We start from the raw sequence: 19466 nt of genomic DNA, 5'->3' as shown, positions 1-19466 counted from the left end.
ACTCCAAGAGAGTAGAAATTGGGTTTGCCCAAGAGTAGAAATGACTGTATTTCTCAAGAATCATTTTTTTCTGGTGTGCCAGAAAACAAGCACAAAAGATATGTTTTGTGTTGATGAAACTGCAAATATGTAGATGTTTTATTTGCATATTGCTATAAGATGCTGAATATATAATTTGTGTATTATGTCAATTTAAGAGAGCAGGGACTGTGATTCATTTTGTTTTGCACAAATATCTTTAAATGCAAAAACACCAGAGTAATAAATTAAACATTTTAATTAAGTGTTGTGGCACCATATTGGTAGACTTCACTGTTACATGGTTCAGAGAACTGTGTCAAATAACATCCTTATTAGACTTCCACATTTATGACAAGCCTGATAACACTTGGTTAGTCTACACCTGCTCAGTTTTTTTTTTATCAAGTCCCGCAACCAGAATTATAAAGGCTGAGACTAATAAAGTAGCCTATATTTACCTCATGATTGTTTCACTCCAGAATGGTACTGTGATTCACATGAAAGATTTTATTGATGATCACAGTGACCTTAACTAGTTGACACTATTCTTGGTCCCATTTTACAGAAAAGAAAATCAACACTTCACAAAGTAGACAAAGTCAAGGCCATGTGACAAGGTAGCTAAGGAGCAGGGGTTTGGCCTATGGTCTGAGTGGGCTCTTACAGTGATGGCATATTGGTTCTCATGGTTCTTTTTCATAGAAGCGATGGGAGAAGCAGATTTAATGTGATGGAACATGAAGACCAAACCTGGAATGTTTTAAAATCCTACTTCACAGGGGTCTTCTCGGGAATTACCAGCTGGGGGTCTACATCACCTCTTAGTGGTGTGATAGTCAGTGTTTGGCATGCCATTCTCCATCAAGGAAGAAGCCCTGATTTGTAGCATTTGCACATTTCCATGGTGTAAATCATCTCACCAACCTACCATTACTAAAGGTAGAGTTGGGAAGAGGTTATGTATGCATTGTGTCTGTTCCCTTCCTTTAGTTTCTTGTGGACTCTGCACAAGCTGTGGAGACCTGGGACCACAGAGAAAACATGTGTCATGTTTTGTGGGAGGACCCACTGTCGGGGAGAGGGTGGTGCTCTGCTCTCTACAACAGAGTGGTGGAATGCCAGTGCCACCAGGCTATTTTTAATTAAAAAGTGATGACAGCTGAATATATTCCCTGACTCTGCAGCTAATAGCTTCCTGACCTAGACCTCACTCGCTAGACCCACTCCTGAAACCAGACGGCATTAGTCCCTGTGGGGCTTCTATTATTGGCTGGCCGTCTCAACAGATGCAGGTCTAACCAAATCCATGTCTAATCTGAGCATGCAAATGGGGAGATAAAAGGGAAAATGCTTGAGTGCTGAATCACAACCCACAGAGGGAGAAGTGGGTATCAGCAGCTGTCCGGGAGGACACCAGAGGTCATTGTAATGGAGTTCCACAGCAGCCCAAGAAATTCTGTCCACCGTCATTTAGAGCTGTTACCTTTTATCTATTCAAGTCTCACATTAAAAATAGGATTGGCAGTCCTGTTACGAGGGCTGCCAGTGTGTGTGTGGGTTAAAGCATGGTTTTTGCAGTGCTACACACCCGAAGCATGCTATCTGCTTCTGATACCACTTAATACTATCATTATGCCCATTTTACAGCTGAGGAAACTGAGACACAAGGACATAAGTGGTAGTTCCTGAACCAAAATCAAGGTAGGCCTAATTCCAGGGCCTGAGCCCCTGACCAATATACTCGAGATTGCTCCTCTTTACTGCCATCCACCCTCACACCCTGTTCTCCTGAGGGTTTTCTGGTGCTGTTACCTCAGCCTGGACAGCTGCTCCCTCTCTCTCTAGCTCCACCCCTTAGATTTATCCAAATTATAGCTTTTCTTTAAGGTCCTAATCAAGTCCCAACTTTTCCATCATGTTTTCTTGGGGGACTCTAACCCAGGTAGATGTCCTGTTCACATTATACTTACTGGCTGTATAAAACTGGCCTTCATTTTGCTTTGCCTCAGCTGCCCCCTGTTACATAACTTGTTTGGCTTCTTTTCCAGCCTCAAATGTAAATTGTCATGGGCAGAAACCATATGTAGACCTCATAGTGCTAAGCTCTAGGTAAATGCTCACCTCTTAAAAATTGATTAATGATACTGTGTCCAGAGGTGTATCAATGGAACGAAGCTGTGAGAGTTCTAGAATTGAAAGGAAGACTTGACATTTTTGAATACTTATACATGGTAAGCCCTAAGCCTAAGTACACATCTGATTTTATTGAAACCTATATGGTTGATATTGTGCCTTCCATTTTACAGATTTTTTCTAAATGCCCAGAGAAGTTAGGAAGTTTGCTACCACCATGTTGCTGGACAGCAACAGAGCTGCAACTTGAATCTAGACCAATCTGACTCCAAAGTCCATAGTGTGCTGCCCTGGAGGTCATCGTGTCCATGCCACTGCCTCTGTGAGAGAAGAGAATACACCTTCCCAAAACTCTGGGAGATGGCTTACTGTACCCAACTCAGAAAGTAATTCCAAAGCCTACTTGGTAATACGTTCCAGGTTCTGCTAACCCTAATATTCAGAAACTTGTGCTTCGTGAAGAAGAAACTTAAGAAGAAACTTAATCCCTTCTTGCTTCCATTTCATGCTGTGTTGCTTTGTGTTATAGGTAGGAAGGTAGAAAACAGCCAGCTATCATTTCCTAGACAAGCATCCTTCTTGGATGGAAAACTCCTCTAACATCCTCTCAGCTTCATCTTCTCTAGAATAAAAGACAGCCACACGCCTTAGGGAGTAAAGGCTGTCCTCACGGATGGTCTCTCCCAACCAGACAGAATTACAACCATCAGTAGGGAGAGCCACCAGCAGGACTGGATAATCATGGACAGATGCTCTTGGATCAAAGATTCATGCTGAAACAAGCTGTGAGAGCAAAGAAAGCAAAGTTCATGGAGGAAAGAATGATGCTGAGAACCAACACACCCTCCCAGTTACCTGCCATCACCATCTGCCATCAGAGCCAGTATGTGGGGTGAGAGAGCAGAGAAATGAGGCAAGGAGGCCATGGCAGCTCCTAATTTGGGGAAACCATGGATTGGCAGGCAGCCCCCCTGCCCCAGCACTTGGAGAATAAGGGCAGCTGCTCAGGAAACACAAAAACACAGTGGAGTCCAGGAGAGAGGAGCCTTTCAAAGGAGAGTGTTAAATGTTTGGAACCCAGTGGCTAAGAGAGACATTGCCAAATGTCAGGCTGAACACAGGCAAGTTTCCTGGGCCCTGGATGTGAAGGCCACAGCCACAGACAATGAAAGGGGAAGCCTGTAAGCAAAATCACATCAAGTCTGGAGCCTGTGCTAGCTGGGGGAGAGCCCTGCTGCATGTAGTCTTATAAGAAGCAGAAGAAATGACAGTCCAGCAGTGGTCCATCCTGCATGCCACACCTCCTGCCCCATCTGCATGTTGGGTCAGGAAAGGACAGTGGTGGGCCGACTCCCTGAAAGGGACTGGGACAGTACGTTTCAGAACAAAGCCTGTGCCATCCACCTGCAGAACAAAGTTGGCCCTTAATAAGATATGTGAGTGTGTGTGTGCATGTGTGGTGGGGGGGGGGGGGCACAGGGAGGAGTGTTGTTCCTTCATTCCATTAAAAAGGGATTATGGGCTGACTGACCAGGTAAGCAGTGTGATCTGTGAACAGAAACTGGTCCTTTGGAAGCGGGAGTGAGGTTAAACAAAAGCCTTAAGAGACACAATCGGCGACTGTTCACTGCAGCAGTGTGGTAAAGCATGATGTCTGTGTTTGTGCGTGTGTGCAAGGGCGTGTGCAATATTTTCTGCTGTTGCTAAGATGGTTTCCCCCCTCACTGGCCTCTCGCCCAATCAAAAGGTAGCTGCTCCTCATTGGTTGCCTGGCTTTATCGAATGACCATGACGAGCTGGGGTTGAGCCCACCTCATTGGCTTATTCCTATGGCCCATTGTCAGGGGAGAGCAAATCAGACACCTAATCAATATTTTGTGAAGTGGCACTAGACTCCTGGCTAAATTTGCATTAAATTCCTCCCTGTCTGTGCCTTTGCACTCAGATAGCATCATATTAACTTCGGAGGTAGAGAGAGAGGCAAGCAATCAAACACTGTCATCCTTCAGCCATTTTGGATGTATTCCTGAGTCTTGGCAAAAATCTTAGAATGCCAAACATGCAACAGAGGAATTAGTTATAAACAAGATGTAAATCTCCTGAGCAGAAACATAATGCAACTAGGCTAGATTAGTGAGGTCCCTTCTAGATGCAAATTGAATTTCCTCCCTCCCCCGTTCCTGTTTTCCCTCCTTTCCTCTAGCCATTCAACAAATATTTATTGAACACCTACTCTGAGTCAGGTTCTGTAGTGGCCCAGGATACATCACTGTGCCAGGCAAGAAACATTTCCTCTCCGGGTAACTCCATAGCAAAGCAGGGCATGAGAGGGCCAGGGGTCATCACACTCTACAAACTCTCTTGAAAGGAAATGGGGCTCCAATCATCATTCTTGGAATGAGATGGGATTGAAATTCCACAGCTGGAGACACTGAAGCAAAAGTTGGTGTAGTGACCAGCATTTTCCCAGAATTCTACATAAATCTCAGATAAAATGTGGATGCATAGTGATCTTGAGGAAGATAAAAAGTTGGGGTGTTAATAAATGTCCTCTCTTTCACAGAGAAAATAGGAGTAACCAGAAGAGAAATTTCACATGGCTTCTACCACCATTTAGCAGCTAACTCATGTCTGTGCCCTTCTCTGTGCTCCTTCCTGCTATAAGGAACAAAAAATTTGTGTTTCCATCAAAACCAACCCTTTTATTTATGTGCTAACCCCATCCCCACTCACCAACTCAAGGATTTCCTATATTCCTCATGTCGTCCTCTTACATCATTGAATTTTCCAGTCTCCCCTCTCTTCTAGTCATTTCATCATCATGAAAATATGTCAGCAATATCCTCTTCTTAAAAAACCAAGATAATAAAGAAAGAATCCTCTTTGTGGATCCAGGCTGGTGTTCAGCTAAAACACACTGGTACTACCACACTGAGTGTTAAAAGTACTGAGATATTTCTGGACCTGCTGGGAAGCACTCACTACCCTGAACTTCCCCAGTATCTCCTCTCCTATTTTTTTTTCAACCCAACCCCTCCCCTAAGACCTCCTGGACATTTCATAATTCAGCAGCCAAAGGGTTAAAGTCTGGATCAGCAGGGCCCTCCAAGACCATGCTCCAGACCTATAGGCAGCATCCAGTCTGATTCAGTAGTCCTTGGGCCATATGTAGGGCCCCTGCTTGCACCTTATGCTTTTAATGCATTCCCTCTCACCCAACATGACTTTCCTCCCCTTGACAGAAAAAATGTAAGAGAGGTCTGTTCTCAGTCTCCCTGTTTCTTTCTTCTCCTCTTTTGAACACATTCTGATCGGGTCACCATTCCAATGTTTCTTGAACCACAGTTTTTGTCAGGATCATCAATAAACCTTCACTTTGCCAAATCCAAAGGTCAATTCTCAATCCTCATCTTATTTGGCTTATTAGCCATGTTTGACACAGTTGACCACTTCCTCCGTCTCCTTGACACATCTTTACTTTTTTTATCTTTGTCTCCAAGACAGCAATCTCCCAGTTCTCCTCCATCCTATCAGCTTATTCTCCTTTGCTGGTTCCTTCTCATCTTCTTGACCTCTGACATTGCAGTGGTCTAGGACTCACACTTGGGACCTCATCTTCTTTTCTCCCTACTTTCACTCTCTGGCAATCTCTTCCAGTCCCTTGATGCCAAATACCTTCTATATGCCAATGATTGTCAAATTCCTATCTCCTGCTTCATACATTCCTGCTGAAATCTAGATTCAAATAATCCAGTTGTTAACTCTGCATTTTCTTTTGGGTATCTAATAGAAGTCTCAGATTTAAGTCACATAAAATTGTACCCTTGATTTCCCTTCAAGAGTTTTCCCACTGGCTCTCAGTCTCTCAGTCTTCTTCTCAGTAAGTGGCAATATCTTTCTTCTCATCACTCAATCCCAAATCCTTGGACTCAGGCTTGACTCTTCTCTTTTTCTCATGCTACAATCTACCAGCAAATTCGGTCATGCTACCTTCAAATCAGATCCAGAATCCAATCATTTCTCACCATTTCCCACCACAACTACTTGAGACCAGATCACTATAATGGCACTTTTTTTATTATTACAGTGACCATTCAAGGGCCTCCCTGCCTTCACCCTTGCCCCCTTAAGCAGCTGTCCCCCACATAAAGTAGAATATGTCTCTTCGAATATAGTCAGTTCACAATACTCCTCTGCTCAAAGTTTTCAAATGGCTTTCATCTCCTCCAGAACAAAACTTGGAGTCTATTCACTATTCCTAGGTCCTGAAAGGCACAGTTAGCTACAACATAGGTTTTGCCCTCAAGGAGCCCATTGTTTATTAGCTTAGGCTCCAGCTTTAGTTTAACATGTAACCATCTTGCAAATACGTTGGTAATCACAAGAAAGAGTGGATGAGAATATGAACTGTGGATTATACAAATCTGAAGACAAACAAAAGCACTTTGTGTGCAGCTGAAATCTTACTGGCCAGGTATGAACTGAAACATTTTATTTAAGGGCAACGTAGTCCCTTTGTATGCATTAAAATGATCTCATTTTGTCTCTGCTGACATCATAAGCCAGAACATCAAATCATATCTAATTTCCAATGTACATAGTGGACACTCAAAATACCTGTTGATAAATGAAGAAATTGGAATGAACTTCCTATTTCTTATCTGAGATGATGGCGATGAGAGCCGTGAACTGAATATGTGCTCTGAGTTCTGTTATTTCATTTATATAAATTACCTTTTTATCCCAAGTTTATTGTCTTCATTCTAAAGGTGGAACCACAGAAATATGGCTCAGAAAAGTCAAATGCTTTTCTCAAAGTATCCTAATAAGTGGCAAAATTTCAGACTTGAACAGTGGTTTGTGTTGCTTCAACACCTGTGATTTTTGCCTTGGCTCTTTCATGATGAGTCACTCTCCTATCTCTGTGACTTTTTTTTTTTTTTTTGCCTTAACAACTGATAATAAGCATATTCAAAAAGTTGATCTAAGTGTCTGCAGTGATGACTTCAAACTCAAGTCCTGGCTCCATACTGATGGGTCATCTACTTAATAATCTCAGAAGGGCAGTGTAGATTAATGAGTCACTTATGGATCCTTATCCGAAAGGGATCCCAAGTCTGAGAACGTTGACCACAAGGAGTTTTTCTTGCAGTGATTCTCAGAGTCTTGGTAGGCATTGGAACTGGTCTGTTCACTTTAAGATTCTTTTACCTTTGTGCCTCTGAGCAGATCACCATACATCTTCTCCAAAGATTTTTCATTGTGGCTGGTTACAGTCATTTGAATTCGGTGAATTGTCATCTCTGGTTTCACGGGTGTCCTCTTGGTGTCTTTAAAAGCTTGTTCCTGGAGGCATCCGGGTGGCTCAGGGCTTGAGCATCTGCCTTTGCCTCAGGCCATGGTCCTGGATTCAGTCCCACATCCGGCTCCCCATGAGGATCCTGCTTCTCCCTCTACCTATGTCTCTGCCTCTCTCTGTGTCTTTCATGAATAAATAAATAAAACCCTAAAAAAAAAAAAAAAAAAGCTTGTTCCTTGGCCAGAGGAACAATGGCGAGTCAGGAGCAAGAGTGGGGCATCCAGAGCTCTGCTATAGCTGAAAACCACATCTTCCTCAAAGAAGTGTACTTCCTCTGTGACACTTTCAGCATTATTTTTTAAAAGATTTATTTATTTATTTGAGAGGGAGAGGGAGAGAGAGAATTCCAAGCAGACTCCCAGATGAACATGGAGCCCCACACAGGGGCTCCATCACACAACCCTGAGATCATGACCTGAGCTGAAATCAAGAGCCAGATGGTTAACCAACCGAGCTACCCAGGTGCCCCAACACTTTTAACATTATAATGCTCCAGTTGTTACTATCTCCACAAACCTCCAAGATCACTGAAAAGTGAGAGGCAGATCCTTTGTCCTTAGTTTGTGAATGGGCATGCTAAGATCCACAGAGGCTCAAGGTCAATTAAGGAGACAGAAAACACGATCCCCTGCTTTTTTCTCACTACCTCTTCATGTGTCTCACACTATCTTACCCACAGTTTTCTTAGCTAAGTGAATTGGATCCATGGACCCTTTAAGTTCCAGAACACATTTTCTAAAGTCGATAATCTCACATCTTTGATAGTTTATTAATCACCTTTCTCATATACAATGCTTTAAAAAGCCAATTCCCCATTTCCTGGAAGGTAGGAATGTAATACTATTTTCTGAAGATGCTCTCAATCCCATGGGAAGCTGAGTCCAATTTATCAGCCTTCTGATGTCAAATTTCAATCAGGTATTTCCTTGTAATATAAAAAAATCTAAACAAATTCAAATTTGTGCTTATGAACTTGTATATTCTAATATTATCTGATCAAAAACCATATTCGGTAGGATGAAAATCCCCTAGATTTCACTGTATTTTTGAGAATGAAGTTTCTATTAACTAGTCATGACTTACCCCTATTCACACACAAACAAAAAAAAAATGGCCCCTTTTGTCAGTAGTCTCTGTGTTAAATGATCCTTCTGTGGCCAAGGGGAAGAGCCAAAGAGGACAGTCCTATTAAGGAAACAGAACAGTAGAATGATGATGTATAGCCTCTGCCCTCAAAAAGACTGATCTTCAAAGCCAGGTAAATATGAAGCCCCAGCTGGCTGAGTGAATCAAGATGAAAGTATAGTTATTAGAAGAAACATAGCTTCATTTCAATTCTCCAAAGCAAAAAATCTGTAATTCATACAAAGCTCTGTGATGGGGTCAACTCCATGGAATGAATAAATGAATGAATGGTCATTCAGTCATTCAACAAGTATGCCTGCTGTTTTCAAGGTACTGTTGTCATGTTACAAAGGGAAATCCTTTGTGAAATGCTCCATTGTAAGTACAAGTTATATATAAATAGCCACTTTGATTGAACTTTGCTCCTAGGCACTTCAGTACTTGTAAACCCATACAACCTGCTGAAGGAACACACTCTTAGGAAAGTCAGAGTTGGTGAAATACTAGTATGGTAACAGTCCCTCTAGTACAGACCTCAGAAAGAATTTTAACACATATATAAGCACACAATCAAGATAATGAAGATAGGCCAACCTCTTTTAAATGAATGGCTAAGATTATAGGCTACTTAGAAGAAATATTTTGAGATAAAGACAAGTCTAGGTGTTGCTCCAGCTATGTAGCTCCAGCTTATGGTCCAGGACCCTGTAAAAATGTATTTTTTTAAAAAGGATATTTGTTCTGGTTTGGTTTACTAAAATTAATCCTGGAGCTGGTTTTTCAGAAGTCAATCTTCTTAGGATGAGGAATACCCTAGAAATACAATAGATTCTGTAGCACTCATATAGTTACTGTGCTTTTTTTTTTTAATGTTTTTTTATCCTAAGTATTTTCCATGTGTGATCCATGATCATGGAATTCCTGAGGGCAACATTAAAGCTAATTTTTTGGAGGCTTCTTATCTTCTAGAATTTTCTTAGTGCTTAGGATTAAATGAACTCTTACAGAAAGTCAAAAATCTAAGTCAATGGCCTCATCAATGGGAACACTTCTGTGGAATGGTAAAAGGTTACCATGATACCAAAAACTAAGGCCATGTGTCTGTTGGAGAGCTACCAACTCACATGAGCCAGAGTTGGTAATTTTTTGGTAGATCCAGCCTGATCCTCCTGGCACCTCCATGAAGACTGTGGGGCTCTGTAGAGAACTCTTAAAACATTACTGACCTAGCCTACCTCCTCATTTCTCAGAGAGAGAAACCAAGGCCAAGAAAGACAAAAATGCCTTGTTCAACATCACATAGCCAGTTATTGCTGAGTTTCCTGATTCCCAAGATAGCACCTTTCCTCACACCAGATTCCTCTTAATTTCAGAGCCCACTGCAGTCTTCCTACAGCAAAAATTTACTCTCTATTTCAGGCAACCAGAGCAGGCCAGGTTGGGTCTGAGCCACCCAAGGCCATTTGTCAGTGCCAGTCTCCCACCAGGCAATGCCAACCCCAGCATCTGGTCCTGGTCCCTAGGACTTATGCTCTCATAATTAAAGAGCTGGCATATATAAACAAACCATAACCTGAGCACCACATGGTCAGTAAGTAGAGGTCAAACATGGATAAGGGCTGACTCCCAAGGTGAGAAGGAGCCAGCTCCCTAATTTCCAGTCTTGTTTGTCTCTGGTGAGAGGTACATAAATATTGCAATTGCTACAAAGAGCCTTTTATAACTCTTTCAACCCCAAATACGCCTCAATCCCACAGCAAGTTAAACAAAACTCAATGCTATTCCACTTTGGCTAGGTGAGACTGTGTCTAGGCCAGGGGGGTGGAACTACTTTCAGGTTTGAGTTAGGGCTTTATTACTCAGGGAGACATGCTGGGGGCAGCATGGAGAGGAAACTCTTTGTGGCTCTTGGTGGAACACCACAACAACCTGATAGGCTCAGACTACATATGACTAAATAGGACATGACCAGCTCTCTTCCTGAGACAGGTGCCATTCCTAAAAGGCCCTACCCAGACAAGATCTGAAAGGTCTTGGAGCATAATCTGAGATGGTACCATTTTCCCAATTGCTGCAGTCAGGGTTGTGGTCATTTAGTTGCATCAACAAGTTGTTCATCTCTCTTTGTGAAAAAATCTAAAGATATACTACTCAAATTGGGGTCCGCTACATCTGCCTTACTAGGGGGCTTTGTTAAACAGGTGGGATCCCAAACCTTGCTCCAGAACCACTGAATCAGAAGCTGTAGTTTAGTAGGATCTCCAGGTTATTGGTGGGCACTTTAAATTTGAGAAGGACTGGTCAAGAGATGAAGACCAGGACTCTTTGGGTTCACCACTAGCTCCATCTATACAATTTCAGTTAGTGAACCTCCTTGGGTTTTCTGTGTATTTAAATGGAGAAAGAAAGGACCCCAGTGAAATCCAAAACTTCCCTTTTGGCTCCAGCCGTTTTATCAATCCCTTTTTTCCTCTCTCATGGCTACTAAGGCAGAATTTGCTTTGGCTCACCAGTAAGGACCTGAAGGAGAATTATGCATTGTGGACTGTGATAACCAGCAGTAAATATATTTGGCATTAAGTACTTCTCCTTCACTTCTAGACATCCAGTTGGCTACCAAGTCCATTTGATTTTACCTCTTAAATGATATTTTAAATTTATTTATCTCAAGTATAATTAACATACAGTGTTATATTAATTTCAGATATATGTACCCTTATGATTATGGCAGCACTATTTACAACAGTCAAGATATTGAAGCAACCTAAGTATCCATTAAGAGATAAATAGATAGGAAAATGTGGTATATATACACAATGGAATACTACTCAACCATTAAAATAAATAAAATCTTACCATTTGCAACCACATGGACATTCCTAAATGATTTTTTTCAATCCTCCTTTCTATGCCCCTGCTTCATCTCAGGTCCTTATTATATGCAACATCGACATTAAAATAGTCTCTCAACTACACACCTGGTCTCCCAGTGGAGTATTTTGCTATCATCCATTGCATCCTTTAAACTGTCATCAGAAAGAACATTCTTGAAGGCAAATCTGATCATATTGTCTTCCCGTTTAAAGTCCTCTAATGATTTTCAATAATTCAATACTTTCAAGTTTTTAGTGTAAGGTTTATGGTAATAGCGCTTTTCTTTACCCACCCACCACTATTTCTCCCACTTTCCTACTTTTCCACCAACTTTTTTCATCCCTCTCCTGTTTTCCCAGGCTGCCTCTTTGCTGTGAATACCTTTTCTTTTGCTGCCAAATAAACTCTTTCTTTTTTTAAGACCTTGTATAGACAGTCCCAAGTTTATCACGGTTCTGCTTATAATGGTTTGACTTTATGACAGTCTGAAAGGGATCTACATTCAGTAGAAACCATACATGGAATCTTGAATTTGAATCTTTTTCCTGGTGAGCACTATGTGGTATGATCCCCTCTGGTACTACTGGGTAGAAGCAGCCAGCCACAGCTCCCAGTCAGCCTCAGGATCACCAGGGTCAACAACAAATACACCGACAAGTGTTTCGTACCCATATAACCATGATGTTTTTCACATTCAGTACAATATTCAATAAGTTACATGAGATTTTCAACACTTCATTATAAAATGGGCTTCACATTAAGTGGTTTTGCCCAACTATAGGCTAATATAAGTGTTCTGAGCATGTTTAAGGTAGTCTAGGCTAAGCTACAATGCTTGGTGAGTTAGGTATATTAAATACATTTTAAACTTACAGTAGATTTACTGGGATGTAACCCCATTAAAAGTCAAGGAAGGGGGGGCTGGTGGTGTAGTCAGTTAAGCATCAGATTCTTGGTTTCTGCTCAGGTCACGATCTCAGGATCATGAAATGGAGCTGCAAGTTGGGTTCCACACTCAGTGGGGAGTCTGCCTAAAAGACTCTTTCCCTCTCCCACTATCCCCCACCCCCATGCTCTCTCTTGTTCTCAAATAAACAAATAAATCTTTAAAAAGGTGGAGAAAGATCTGGAGTTCTTTTTATCCCACTATCAGCTCTTCTTGACCATGACTCTCAATCACTGAGTAGAGTTAATCATCCCTGGATCCCAATAACATCTCATGGTTGCTCAATTAGCAGCACTTTCACTGAACTATGCTTGCTAACTTGTCTCTATCCTTGCACCAGTTTATGACACCTTGGGGTCAGGAACCATGTCACATTCTTCTTTTGTATCTTGAGTATCAAGTACCATTGCCAACATATAATAGGCATTCAGTGAATGTTTGACGAATGAAATAATTAGGGTCACTGTGTGAAGTAGGTACCACATTATCCCTGGGAACTGTGAAAAATACCCAGCAACCACAAATCTAGTGGAAATATTTGCAATGGATTAATCTTTGAGATTCAACAATGATGGATACTAAGGAATAGAATTGATATTAATAGTGAAAATTACCTATGTTAGTTAGCTCTGTCACTACCCTAAAAGGAAATGATCTACCTCATATCATTTATTAAATACCTAATCACCTGTGCCATCTAATAATCAGAAGAATTATAGCCTAAGGCACAACCAAACCTTGCCTTCTGGGGACTGTCAGTCTATGATAGTTAACATGGACACTATCCACTCTCCCAGATGGTCAGAGAACTCTTTCCCTGGGGGCCTGATGGTGTGATCAGGAGGAAAGGAAGTCAAGAGGTTAGGTCAATTAAACAGTTCTAGAAACTGGGTCTTAACCTGTGCTACCCTATTTCCCCACATTGGGGTTCTTGGGATCCTCTGCTTCAAGCCCAGCTCAATTAGTCTCCAAGATCACCTTGGGATCCAAGCAGGGGAGATTTCAGGAACTTCAACTCAGCATTCTTCGTCAGATGTTAAACTACATTTGCATCCTGTCTTCCACCTTGCCTTCCTATTCCCTGCTCCTAAGGCCCAGAATCCACCTTATACTCTGGTTTCTGCTGGTGAAAACAACAATAATGCTATTTCACACATTAATTCAACTTTACTATGTGCCAAACACCATTCAGGGTACTTTATGTATATTAAATAAATTTAATGTTCACAACAAACCAATTTACTGAGTACTGAATTGTCTCCATTATAGATGAGGGAAACACAGAAAAGTTTCCATATATTGTTTGCTTGTTGGTTTTTCTTGATCATGTTCTAATTACTGCAGAATTCCATGACATTAACTACTTTGAGTTGCCTTACCCTTCAGATATCATGCTCTGAACTTTGCAGCTGGATCTGCACACCCTTTGTCGCCATGCCACATGTTTCCTGCCACCTGCCAGTCTGGCCATCCTATTACAGATTAATTTGCTCATTCCAGCCCTGTCCTGAAGAGGACAGCAAAAGACAGACATCAGGTCATTTATTTTCCACTCTACTTAATATGGATACTTAATTAATGCTCATAGAAAGAATTAAACTCAGTGTATGTAATACGAATAAAACACCAAGTGATGACAGGCATCCACACCACATAATGTCTGACTTAGAGGAAAAGGAAAGACGAGGTGTCATTATTAAGAATGCAGCACTTTGCAGATATTCTCCTAGACAGCCATCCAGGCTCCATTTACTTTTTTTGTAATGAGACACAGGATGTCCATTAGCAGACTGAAGGATCTACACACCATAAGAAACAAACCATTGCTGCTCCATCACCTGGGAAAGAGAACCATGGAAGCACCTGGAACAGATTCAGGATGTTGTCCCTCACCAGACTTCCCAATGGAGTGCACATTCATTGACTCTCACATTTGCATAGTTCAGATAATAACAGCTCTCTGTTTCATGCCCAGTGGTGAGGTCAATGTCACAAGAAGCTATTTAGCAACAATCCCCCTTTTAGGAAGTTCTGTGATCAGGTAAAAGAGAAGACTTGGGAAAGAAGGAACACAAGCCATCTGGTACCCAAGCTTGGAGCTCTAAAGCAGACTGCATTTCCAGACACACACATAAACATGGGGTGGTTCCTCTGGAGAACTTTGAGAAACACAGGTTACATTTCGTTGTCTTGGTCTAGATCTCTCTATCAGAACCAGCCAGATATAAATACATATACATATAAATTAATGTAATGCATATGAACAAATATACATATAAATATGAAGCATATATAGCTAAAATTGAGTTAAAATAGTTAAAATTTGAAAAAGATACTTGGATACATATTACTGATTAGGAAATATTGCTAAAATTATCATCTTGGAAAAGCAAGAACACTAATAGCATGTATATTTTCTCCTCTAATAATACCAAGAAATGTAAATGAGATACCGATAAATTAAGCCAGAAAAAATTAGGACTACAGGGAGTATCCTTAAATATAAAATAATCTGGTCATGCTAAAATGGGTTCAGAAAAATCTCAATGATGACTGTTCCTCAAAGAGATTTCATTTGAAAAAAGAGGGAAGAAAATAATGTACAGTAGCCCTCATGGAAGAGAAACACATATTAAAACTTCTTAAATAACAAGAGATAAGTTAAGAGTATGATACGAGTTTTAGAAAAGATTCATGGCAAGGTTTTGGATTATAGTCCGTCCACTCACTGGTACATTTAAATTGTGATTTGATTTACAAATATTTGATGAGCATAATTTGAGGAGGGATAGAGTCATCTATTTACTCTCTAAAAATAAACTGATGCCTGAACCGTGTCAAAATCTGCAAAGGTGAATTTTCCAAAGTCACAACATTGAACCGATTAATCTCATTTGCCCATCAACTTTACTCCCCACCGCTCCCCCACCCCCCTGTCGATGACAGCAGTTGCTTTAAACTAGAGACATCATCTAAGACAAAGCTCCAATCATGTGATGGATTGTGCAGGTCTTATACAAGCAGGTCCTGCACAAAACTGCAGGAGTTTTGGGTCTTTTTTAACCAAGACAGGTCATTAAAAGAAATGAAAAGATGTCTTCTAGAGGCTTAATTAAGGAAGTTAATTCTAGGCCCCATCATAGGCCCATTAACCTTTCTCTGTTCCTAAAATATCTTATGTAATGTCAAAAAGAAGCAAAGATGGGAAAAGGAGCTGTGTAATTAAACCTACTTAACCTTAAAATGGAAATGTGTCAAGGGATAGAAGCAATTGGTTTGAAGCTGCTAACCTGTATTTACGACCCCAAAACCCAGAACCCATATGCCTCGTCTTACTATGCTTGACTCACGTTCTCTTTGCTAGGGGCTGGACAACTTGGCTGGTGAATTTACGTACTGTGTCTGACCTGAACCATAAGTCAGTTCTCAAAATGCCAGAAGGGCAGCACTATTCTGGTACAGGGAACAAATAGCTTGCTGGTTTCTATACAGATTTCTTGCCACACAAACATTCTTCCGAATTTCTTCAAGGAGATGGTTTTCCCTGACCCAGGGATACCTTTCTTCCCCATCCCATGAGAGCATGGCCAATCTGGCCATGGAATTTGGTTCAAGATCCCAGAGAACCTGATGTATGATTTTTTTTCTATGACAGTACATTGTTACCAGAATGCCAATGTCTAGCTTGGTATAAAAGGGCAGAGGCATAGCAAGAACCTGGCTACCTTCTTGACCCTGGCAGAAGCTTGAGTGTTACTGGTGGGTTTCTGCCTCATTGGGAAACCACTACAGGGCCAGGGAAGGGAGAGTACAATTTTTTTTTAACATTTCAAGTTTTTATTTAAATTCCATTTCGAAAATAAAATAAATTCCATTTCATTAACATACACTGTAACATTAGTTTCAGGAGAATTTAGCGGCTTCTGTTGCACTTAGTCACCTAGCTTGCTCTGAGTTCTGTGCCTGGGGCTGTAGGGAGAGGGCCATTCTCAACCAATCCAAAACCCATCTAAAATGCTACAAGTTCCAGAACTTAACATAAACAGTCAAGCCTCTATTAAATGCCAGCAGATTATGCACACTACAGATTATTCGTGATGACTTTGTATTCTCCAGGGGCCTGTCAGTACATGTTCTCATATCAGGGTTGACACACAATACAGGACACCTGTATTTTTATTTCTAAATCTGGCAACCCTACCTGATATCCAACTGGTAATCATCACACAACACCATAAAACAGGACATTATAGAGCAAACTTGGAATCAGCCCTATTGCCTCATTTTACATGTGAGGAAACCCAGACTTCCCCAGAAATTTTTGGCATGTGGTGGGTGGTCGGCTTGTTCTTAAGACTCCTAGCGAGTCAGAGGCAATGTTTGGACCAGAATTTAGTCTGTTTTATGCCCACTTTATTCCCCACCACCCAAACTGTTTACCTGATAACAATGCAATATTTTTATTGTTGTTATTGTGTTGTTGAACTAGGCTTTCCAAAAAATCTGACATTTCTTGAACATTATCCTCTGTTAAGTAATGTTCATGCTCTGCCCTAAACCTTATAGCTTTTAAATTAGGTGCTAAGGAAAATAAAAATTTTAATTTTTTTAATATGAGCAAAAAGCCTCAAAATAATTTTTTTCCAAACCCAAAAATAAAGATGTTCTTGTATAGGTACTATTTTTAAATATTTGGATGACTGTACCTCTCCTTCAGTTAATGATCAATGCTGGTATTCCAGGCAAAGATCATGAACATAGTTGAATCTCAGCCAAACATTAGATCACTCTGTTCTGCAAAATCTGTGAGAGAGACTATTCAAATCCAGTTAGAACCTGCTTTGTAGGGATGCCTGGGTGGCTCAGTGGTTGAGGATCTGCCTTTGGCTCAGGTCATGATCCCGGGGTCCTGAGATGGGGTCCCACATTGGGCTCCCCATGGGGAGCCTGCTTCTCCCTCTGCCTATGTCTCTGCCTCTCTCCTTCTCTCTGTGTCTTTCATGAATAGATAAATAAAATCTTAAAAAAAAAAAAAAAGAACCTGCTTTGTACCTTCAGTCACTATCATTCCAGAATCTTCTTTAAACACTTCTGCTAGGAGATGTGGTATGAAAATCCATTATGTATTAAAAAGTTTCTCATTCACTAACAAAGACATGAATGAAAGAAATAGCCTTGGCTATGTTCAAGATAAATCTGTTCCTCTGTGACTATCCCATGCTACTGTGAATATTATACATCCGAGTGCCCTTATTTGCGATACGATTTCCTCAGGTCTTTCTGTCAGAAATAACTAATTTTGCACTTCATTGCAAAATATAGTCTTGGACTTTGAAATAACACAGGTATCATATACTAATATAAATGAGTTCACTCTAGGGCTTATACAATACTAATATTAATCCAGTTGAAAATTCAAGTTTTATTCATATCTTTAAAGAGTTCCTATTTTCAGATGATCAGTAGATCGTGCCCTCCCAAAATTCCTAATCCCCTATTTGACTGAATTCAGAGATAAGGCCTTTAAAAAGGTAGAGGTAGCTCAGTTGGTAAGTGTCCAACTCTTGACTTCAGCTCAGGTGGTGATTTCAAGGTCTTGAGATGGAGCCTCCAGTCAGGCTCCACACTGGGCATGGGGCCTGCTTAGGATTCTCTCAATATTTCCCTCTGCCTCTCCCCACTAATAAGCATGCACATGTGTGCTTCACCCACTCTCCTAAATGAACAAATAGGTACAGGTAAATGAATTCAGAGAAGTGGGGCCCTAATTCACTATGACTTGTGTCCTTATAGAAAGAGGAGAAGACACCAGGGATGCATATGTGCAGAGAAAAGGCCATGTAAGGACACGGCAAGGGGGTGGCTCTCTGCAAACCAACGAGCAAGGATGAAGGAATCCAACCCTACCAGCATCTTGATCTTGGACTTCCAGCTTCCAGAACTGTGAGGGAATCAATTTCTATTGGTTAAGCCCCACAGTATGCAGCATTTTGTTATGGAGGCCCCAGCTGACTAACATCATCACAATGACTCTTGTGAGCATTAACCAAATAATTATTGGAGTGTAAGAAAAAAGAAAGCAAGAATTCTATCTTGTTCACTGTGAAATTCACACATCTAGCGCCTAGCACACAAAGGGTCCCAAATAAACAGCTGACAAAATAAAAGAACAAACAAATGAATGGATTTAAGTCCATGCCCCAACAATAAAGCAGTACCAGCCATACGATGTAACCACCGTGTGAGAGCAGAAAAGCAGAGGATTCAGAGCCAGATGGACTGCTTTCATTCTTCTCTACCTGCGACCTTGGGGGAAGTTTTATAACTTTTTAAACCTTAGTTCTTGTCTATAAATTGACAATATTAATGTTTTTATCATGTAGTTGTGGTGGAAATTATTTGGGATAATGCATCTGGCATATAATAAGCACATAGAAAGTGACAGGTGCTACGATGATGATTTAATGATGATTGACCTTCCATGTTTTCATTCATTTATTCATTCAACAACTGTTTCTTGAGGAAGCCCCTTCTTGCACCCAGCATTGTTCTGGGCATTGAGAATAAAAAGAGTAATGACACAGTGTCTTAGCTCAAATGTGCCTTACATTCTAGACAGCAGAGTCAAAGATAATGGGAAATAATAAAATAATTTCAGAGAGTGGTAAGTGCCACAAAGAAAATAAAGCAGAAAAATATGATGATGACTGTGTATGCAATCTCTCTGAGGAGACATTTGAGCCTGAGTTCTGAGTGATGAGAAGTCAACCTGGAGAGTGTTTGGGGAGGAACGTTCCAGAGTAAACAGCTGATACAAAAGGCTGCAGGAGGAATGGCTTCAGCATCTTCAGGGAACAGGAGAAGGCCAATGTGGCTCAGTGCAGTGAGCAACGTGGAGAAAGATAAAGGTGAAGTAGGAGAAATTAGCTGCCATCAAATTATATAAAGGACATATAGGCCAGGGTGAGCTGTTTGGATTTTTTCTGAATGTAATGGAAAATCATTGTA

The 19466-nt window shown here is 40.9% G+C and overlaps 1 pseudogene; it reads right to left on the bottom strand.

Moving 5' to 3' along the window:
- Positions 1–7138: 7138 nt before the first annotated feature.
- LOC121500882 lies at positions 7139–8220 on the bottom strand (annotated as a pseudogene).
- Positions 8221–19466: the final 11246 nt, after the last annotated feature.

The sequence above is a fragment of the Vulpes lagopus genome, chromosome 10, assembly GCF_018345385.1.
Source record: "Vulpes lagopus strain Blue_001 chromosome 10, ASM1834538v1, whole genome shotgun sequence".
Taxonomy (NCBI): domain Eukaryota; kingdom Metazoa; phylum Chordata; class Mammalia; order Carnivora; family Canidae; genus Vulpes; species Vulpes lagopus.
The sequence above is the reverse complement of the archived record's forward strand: the minus strand, read 5'-3'. Positions and strand labels throughout refer to the sequence as shown.